Genomic DNA, 8740 nt, shown 5'->3' on the forward strand with positions numbered 1-8740 from the left:
GGAAAAAATTATGTATATACTTCATGCATTGTGGATATTGGTTTGCTCAGCATCTGTACCACTCACTCACATGGTCATAGTATTTAGACTACTGTTTCGTGATTCAGTCATTGCTTTTTATACAATAAAATATTAGCAATTTATCTACAATTTTTACATAATAGCTTTCTGTGTGACTTTGCACAGGATATATACAATTTCAAAGACTCACAGTAATTATCTCTAGTAATACAACTTAGATAATATCTAATTAAAAAAGTCCATGTAAACTAGTGTTTAGCAAAGATTTTTTCATAAATGTCAAGCATTGGAACCAGCTTCCCCGGGAAGTGGTGAAGTCCCCACCCCTGGTTCAAAAAGTGTGTAGATGTAGCGCTTTGTGACGTGGTTTAGTAGGCATGATGGCGTTGGGCTGACAGTTTGACTGGATGATCTTAGAGCTCTTTTCTAACCTTAGTGATTATATAATTCCATGAAATTCAGCTACCTGACTTTCAGCACATACTTCTTGTTGTAGAAGTACAAGTGTCATTGCTCTTTCACAGTACAACACCTGAATTTTCCACTGCCAGTGCAAACCTATAGTTATTCCAAGATAGTGGATAAATGAATGAGTGGAAGAGCACAGAACTTTTTCAAGCTCTCATTATCCAATAGCGGAACAGGGAGTACTTGAGTTTCACCAAACATTAAAAGTCTGGAAAACAAAAAGGATTTTTGCAGGTGTTATTTTGCATGATCAGCTTTAGAAAACAAAAGAGCCACAGGGACATTACCAACAATATTAAAGATCTGAATTTGAATAAATTGAATGACACTTGCACACAATAGAGGAAAAAGCTAGAAAATCTGACCCCTTTGTTCAAATTAATAAGGCAAACAAATCCACAAGCACCTATAATAACTTGAATATAGTTGAAACAAAAACTAAAGAACTTAATCATTTAATGACCAAATTGGAAATTCAAGCTACTCACAGAAAAGGTCTTGTCCATGAGCATTTTCTAATTTTAATTAAAGCAAATGTGTTTGTTTCAATGGAAGGAAAGTAATTGCAGTATAACTTACAACTTCCACGTTGCTGATGAATCTAGCTGAGTTTGGATTTTTTTAGGATATCTCCTAGCAAAAACAAAAATTATTCCAAGTCTTTGGTGAAGAATTCAGAGCTGCAGCTGTAGTTCTTTGGTGTGTCTCCTGAAGGACAGATATTTCTGAAGTTCTGTAACTCATTGATTGCAGCAACTTTCCAACAGCAGTATAAAATATGCTTGGAGAAAATAATTTCTTCTTTAGTGATGACTTCACGGCTATACCTTTTCCACACAGTAAATAATGCAGATAGAAGAAATCTTCCAATGGAAAGGAGTTATGATATTCTGATTACAGTTCCAGGCTGTCAAAGCTGTTTTTACTGATTTGGTTTAGTGCCATCAGCACTAAACTCGTGGGTAGAGATCAGCTATACTAAACCAGGTGCAGCATCGCAGTCTACAATCTCATGGGGCAAGGATGTTTCTACATCTTCAGTCAGTTCTTTACCAAGATGCTAGTGGGAAGGAAGAGAATCAATGTGTTATACACGTCTCTACAGAATAACCTGACAGAGACTAAAGTCAGCAGTGTGCCCAGGTGGCCAAGAAAGCCAATAGCATCTTGGCTTGTATCAGAAACTGTCTGGCCAGCAGAGCCAGGGAAGGGATTGTGCACTTGTACTCAGCACTGGTGAGACCACATCTCGAATCCTGTGTTCAGTTTTGGGCCCCTCACTATAAGAAAGACATTGAGGTCCTGAGGCGTGTCCAGAGAAGAGCGACAAAGCTGATGAAGGGACTGGAGAACAAGTCTTACAAGGAGCGGCTGAGGGAACTGGAGTTGTTTAGCCTGGAGAAGAGGAGGCTGAGGGGAGACCTTATCACTGTACGCAACTATCCAAAAGGAGGTTGTAGAGAGGTGGGTGTCAGTCTCTTCCACCAACTGACAGGTGGTAGGACAAGAGGGAATGGCCTGAAGCTGTGCCAGGGGAAGTTTAGATTAGATAGTAGGAAAAATTTCTTCACAGAAAGGGTTATCAAGCACTGGAACAGGCTGCCCAGAGAGGTGGTTGAGTCCCTATTCTTGGAGGTATTTAAAAGGTGGGTAGTTGAGGTGCTTAAGGAAATCATTTAGTAGTGGACAGGTACGGTTGGAGTTGATGATCTCAAAGGTCTTTTCTAACATAATGATTCTGTAAAAAGTAAGAATTGAATAAAGACCAGGAAAAAAAACATAATGAATCCAAGTTCTGATCACCATATATTAAGGATTTCCGAAGTCAACAAAGCAGAAGTTTGCCCTGAACACCTACTCTTTCTTTTCAAATGCCCTGCATTAAATCATGCTCATTTTATGCATCTGGAGAGCATTAAAGGTGTCAGGTGGGTAAGGCAAACACGTGGGTATTAGAGTTTGGTATACAAGTGCTGTTTGGTATACAAGACTTTATTGTGGCTCTGACTAGGAGCAGACCAGACAAATGAGCTAGATTAGGTTGATCCTGCCTTGAGAAAGGGAAATGACCTATTAGCCTTGTGAGTAGTTTCCACTTCGAGTAGTTTCTTCTGTGCCTGAGACTCAAACTAAACTGGACAATGAAAAATGGACATTTGCCTTCATTTCAACAAATCCAGACGGGTTTATGAAGAGGAAGCTAGAAACTTGATGATCAGACAACATAATCTGCAAATGCTTGGTCGTTACATTTCAGTTAATTATCCTTATACTGAACCCTGTACTTTATAGTTGACTAAATCTACTCTGACAATGCTAGCCACCTTTGAAAGCATTAGAGAAGTTACCACCATTCCCTCACTATTTCTTTCCCATGATGAATTAAATTTACTCTCAACGTTTTTGTATTTTATTTCTTCTCTAAATGTATTTGATGTAAACCTTTTTGAGTAACGGACAGAATAAAAACTTATAAAGATCTGTATAGAATAAAACATATTTTAAGCCACAAAACTGTCAAACACGTGCTCATCTCCTAAACACAATATCCATACAAATGATGCAGTTGTATAGATTCCCGACTCTTTATGAATTTTTAAAAAATGGATTAGATATCCAGCAGAAGTTTATAGTGTTTTAAGAGTGCTTTGCATCACGTTGATGTATTGATTTTAAATATAAATCCACATTAATCTGAAGTAATTGACTATCTACATTAATAATAATGTTCAATTTTCATGAGGGAAGAGAATGGTTCTTGTGCCAAGACAAATGAAATTTATTACTAGAGACTACAGAGGTAGAGATGAAAATCATTATTAAAAAGTATGAAGAGGCTTTTGGCAGAATATCTGTTAAAGTCACTCTGGGTAACTCATGAAGAAAAACGGGGCTTATTCAAAACATTTACAAGAAAATGAGAACATAAAAAGGCAGTTTTGTTGGCACCACACCCTAATTCACTTCAAATGTAATTATCAAGATACTTCTTGACTTTAGGTCAATATAACTCTTTACTATGCTTTCTCCTCTGTATTTTTATAAAACACATTACCCAGAGTTACTCTTTTGAACACAGCTGTCAAAATCCTGAGCTAAGCTTTCAAAAGCTTTCAACAGTCAGCAGGTTAACAGTCATTTGTATGCTCAGAAACTCACAGGATTTTTTAAAACTTTTTTTCGAGTACTTTTTTTATTTTACTACTGTTTAGGTTTTGCCTCCAAAGAGAAAACTGTATGACATTGAATGGGCTCTATCTGAATAACCAAGTGCTGAATCCATCATGCCAGGATTTTATGGTGTTAATTAAAAGTGCCTGCAATTCATCAATGTGTTATTAGGTGCTTTGCCGAGCAGGAACCTGAACTCTTATTATATAAGCTAACTTACTTAAGGCCCTATTTTTCAGCTCATATATGTGTAAAATTCAACACGAGTTAATTCTCCATAGAAGAATTGGATACTTCCTACTTATATGTTTTGTTTCACAATATGCTTCTAAATTTCAAGCATAAAACAGCATCTGGTTACTATTCTATAAAAAATGAGTATGTGTTTCCTATTGAAAGGAAAGTTTTGGATGGGATGTTGGTGTGGTGTGGCATTGTTTATTCCAGTGACAGTCGCGATTACATTTTGAGGATGATAAACCAGTATAAACTCAATGTAAACCTGACAAATTCAAGTTTCAGTTAAATGAAATCTCAAATAAACTCTTTATCTCCTTTCTTCCAAGAAAAAAACAGTACCACTTTTGTAAACTGAGTAATTGCATCAATACCATTAGCAGAACCAGTAATACTTGGGTTTTAGTGTTCTTTACCAGAACCAAAGCAATCAAAAGTCATCCTCTGTTTGAGCACCCATATATCCTGAGGTTGGTACAAGACTCTTTTCATGGGATTCCAAAAGGAGAAGAGTTCTACAATAATATTTCAATCAACTGATATCTTCTCCAGTACGTGTTCCTATGCTTCTGTTTTAAAACCGAGTTAAGTGACTCAAAGGATACTTCACTGAATGGCACTTCTGCATGAAACACTTTCTCTGCAGCATCAAATAGCTTTCAGTACAACATAACTTCATGCTTCACTGCACAGGCATCTAATTTTATTGGCATAGCAATCAAAACATGTGAATAACTAGCCACAGCCAGGACCTAGATTACCTATAAATGTCAGTGGGAAAAGAGCAGAAAAGTAAATCGTTAGTAACAAGATGGAGAAAAACAGGTGATGATTGTTCAGAATTAGTTTCCTGAAGTCAGCTTTGGAAACCTCTCTGTACAGCCAGCTCATTGTAGAAGGTTTCTCATGATTTCTAGATTACACTCCAAAATCTCACATATTATGTAAAAAAGGTGGTCTGGAGTCCTAAAGCTGTGAAGAATACTTGCAGACAATAAACTAAGTGTTAATGGGGGAAACCGTGCCTGGCCAAAACCTCAAACAGAAACAGCAGCAAGAGGAAATTAAAGTCTAATTTACATAACTTGTTAAATTATGGTTTTCAACATACAGAGATATTTGTGGCTCTGAGAGATTATTTTTCATGTTATGTTTCCTTCACTCCTTTTATTTTTTAACACTCTCAAGTGAGGAGTAAGGGGAAAGATGCTTCCAGTAAGCACTGCTTTGTAAGGGTGTGCTTCTTGCTGGGAATTTGAGGGAGACCAAATGCACATCCCTTGGAGGGCTTCAACATGCACAACACAATGAAGCCCCACCTACACACGGTGCCTGTCCTGCTGTTCCAGTAATGACTGCTTTACTACTCTGAAGCTACCAAAATCAAAGGAAAACTTGTTACTGACTTAATGGGATTTGAATCCAGCCCCAAACAATTAGTTACATGTATATATTAAAGCACTGTAAAGGAGTGCAGGAACACATCACGAATATTGTTTCTGAAGTTGGTGGATTCATTTTATCAGAACAGTGTGACTGAAAAACAAAGATTAGAGAGATTTATAGTTTTAGGACATGCCGCTACGTCTATTAAAGTTAATATCCTGGGCACAGCAAGGAAAACTGTATTTGGACATGGGAAGAGTTTGCAGGGAAAATACAGGGCACAAAAAGAAACAGAAGGAATTTATATTCAGCAGAAAGGAATTGGACACTCCCCTGGTGACTACTTCATGTTGTAGACCTTTGGTCTTCCTTTGTAGACAGCTATAAGCCTGGGGTAGGGGATCTGCAGCTATCACAATCCTCTGTAATTCATCTGTCTGGATGGTTACAAGGAAATCCCAGTTAAATTTGGATTTAAATTTGATTGTTGCCCTGGTAACAGGGAGTTTAGCTTGTTCTGGTTTATGTCTGTAAGACCCACATTTATGGGCAGGATTAGCTGAGAAAGGGACAGTTGACCAGTATTGAATTACAGAATGGGAAGTTCATCCCGATCCATGATAGTGTACCTTTGCTGGCTGTGTAAGTTACCGCCCAGTTGTCGGCTTTCAGTTATGAACTGTTAGGATTTGGGCTTCTAGTATTGCAGCTAAGGTGGATCTGAAATCCTACCGCTCAGAACATCCACTCAGCTTCTAGGAAAGTGTTTCTTTTTCCATTAAGCAATACAATACCAGCAAGGAGAAATAACAAAGGGGAAGCTCGTAATGGCAGGATTTGAGTGGGATGCAATTTGAGTGACCTGGAGAGCTTCAAATTGCAAAACACCAGGACTTCCTGTCATAGTGTTGAATTGTGTATGCGTCTTTTCCAGTGAAAGAATGATTACACATGTGCTTACACAGTGCTTACCTGTTCTCCATTAAACTCTAGATTTGTACATAAAACGCGTTAGTTTTTGCATGAGTCATCTAAAAAGACCCTCTAAGTCGATGAGAGGTAGAAAAAAAGAGAGGAAGAAAAAAAAGGAAGGAAGAGGCAACAGGGAGAACAGAAACAGAGAGAGGAAACAGATGTCAGAAGAGCATGTAAGTAGGTAAGAAGCTCTGGGAAGGCACTGCAGATGCTTTTTATCTACCGTAAGAATCATCCTTCAAAAATTTCAGTATACTGACAACGAGGCAAGACATAAAAACTGGCTTTAAGTGTGCTGTAGAGGAAGGAGATTCTAAAGCCTTCCAAGCCTTATTTCCAATCCATCCAAGTCAGCAAAGTAGTAGAGAAATAGAGAGGAAAAAGACTATTTTGTGAGTCACTTACAAAATGGGACGGTCATTTCTCCCCACTGAATTCTAAGAATGGAGAAAAGACCATGAAGTGTAGGGTAGGTATGAAATATATGTATATATACATGGGTCCTATCCAAAACACTACAGGTAATCCTGTTGCCAGCTGCACCAAAACTGTCCTGCTACGTTCTAACAGAGGATGCGTGAATCAAAAGAATCAAAATCAATAGTATTACAAATTACAAATTTTTCTTATTAAAACATTCAACATCCAAATCACTATTGTACTTTTCTACACATGTACTCAGAGTGGTTCCTTAATGTAGCATTTCAGAATTCATTAAAGGATACTGCGAAAGTAATTTAATCTCTATGATACTTTAAAAAAATATAACTTAAGAGAAGGTATGAATAGTTACACCACAGGATAGGATCTTCTGAGCGCTATCTGCATCCACAACTCAGAAATAAATCCAGCGGAATCTTTTACCAAAGCTGCATTTTTTTGGACAGCTGCATCTAAGAGACAGAAATGTTTGAATTAATATCTATGTTATCAAAAACCTTTGCTCCTTTTCCAAAAGATTTGTAAATACAAAAACTTTAATTTATCTGTGGCTGTACTTTAAGAGTACATGCTTTGAGACACAATATGCAGACACTTTTTTTGTTTGTGTTTGCCATGAGCCTCGCGCATGCCCCAGAGATGCTCAAGCCAATATGCAGGCAAAGCTCTTTCCATGTAGTGAAATCTAAGTAGGCGTGGACAGAAGAAGGCAGGAGGTAGAGGAGCAGCTGAACATTCATTAGTACTGCTCAGATAGCAGCTACACAGCCTTAAATCCCCACCTAAAGCCCAGTCATAGCTTTCAATGTAAAGCTCTGTTTATGTACATATACCTACCTACCAGCCATGTACTACTGACCTGACATGACTACTGCCATATTAACTGGCACAAAGTTAATATGCAAGAATATCCAAAAAGACAAAAAGTTTAATGGTATTAATGTATTAAACCTCAAAACATTGAAACGTTATGACTTGCAGGTTGATCAAACAGTAACAAATAAAAATCTAACGCAAGAAAGACCACAGCTACAGTCTTGTCTCAGCTCCATCGCTTCCAAGATGCCAGTGATGCTTTACTCTCCATCTACGCAGTTTCTCCAGTACCAGCTGAATCTTTCACAAGGGAAAAATTGATGTAAAATTCTTTCAAAACTAAAGGCATTTTTCTAAGGGTATTTTTGTTTGTACACTTGTTGTTTCACAGCTAAAAAAAATATTCGAGTATCTGAGATGCAACATGAGCTAAGGACTGGCTGAGTCAGAATCAGCTTCCTAATGAGGACTCTGGCACAGAGTCCGAACAGTGAAACCTCCAACCATGACACTATTAATGCTGAACAATGAACTGAAGTCCAGGGTGTGGGCCTTGACAATTCTGCTCGAAGCTGGCAGAAAAAAGAGGAGGGACCATGAATTGTGAGCCAGTTTGTACATCAGTCCCACACTCGAGGCCTGTCCAGGCCATTAAGGTTGTGGGCAGGCATCTGGGCATCCCTGAGCCTCATCTTCGGAAGGTCTCCATACCAAGGCACTTTCCTGGCATGGAGTTATCTTGGTCTGGAAGTGAGTATTGTGCTCTTTTCCTAAAATGAGCCTTTAAAGGAAAGAGACAAAAATTGTCTCTAAGCCCTGTACTAATGAAATATCTCCAAAACCTGAATCTTGGAGTAACTTTACCCTCCCAAAGCAGGAATGAAAACTACTCTATAGATTTAAGAATCGTATCTGTGTTTCCAAAGACATGGGACCAAAAGAAAGCAGAATAAATCAAAATCATCTAGTTTCTTTTCAATTCCTTTCCCACTCATCTAGCCAATATGCTTATATAGCAGAGAGGATTCTCCTTAATTTTACATCATTTTACTCCATTTCATTTTGCTTCACACCAGCAAAGCACCTTGTACACCTATGACACTAAATTATTCTGACAATATTGTTGACAATTTTTAATTTTTTTTAAAATCCTCACTTTTTTTTTACCTTATCTTCTAAATCTTCACTTTAACATTTGGTTTTAATCTAAGGTCTAGATTCCTTT

The sequence above is a fragment of the Cuculus canorus genome, chromosome 4 (genome assembly GCF_017976375.1).
Source record: "Cuculus canorus isolate bCucCan1 chromosome 4, bCucCan1.pri, whole genome shotgun sequence".
In the NCBI taxonomy this organism is placed as follows: Eukaryota; Metazoa; Chordata; class Aves; order Cuculiformes; family Cuculidae; genus Cuculus; species Cuculus canorus.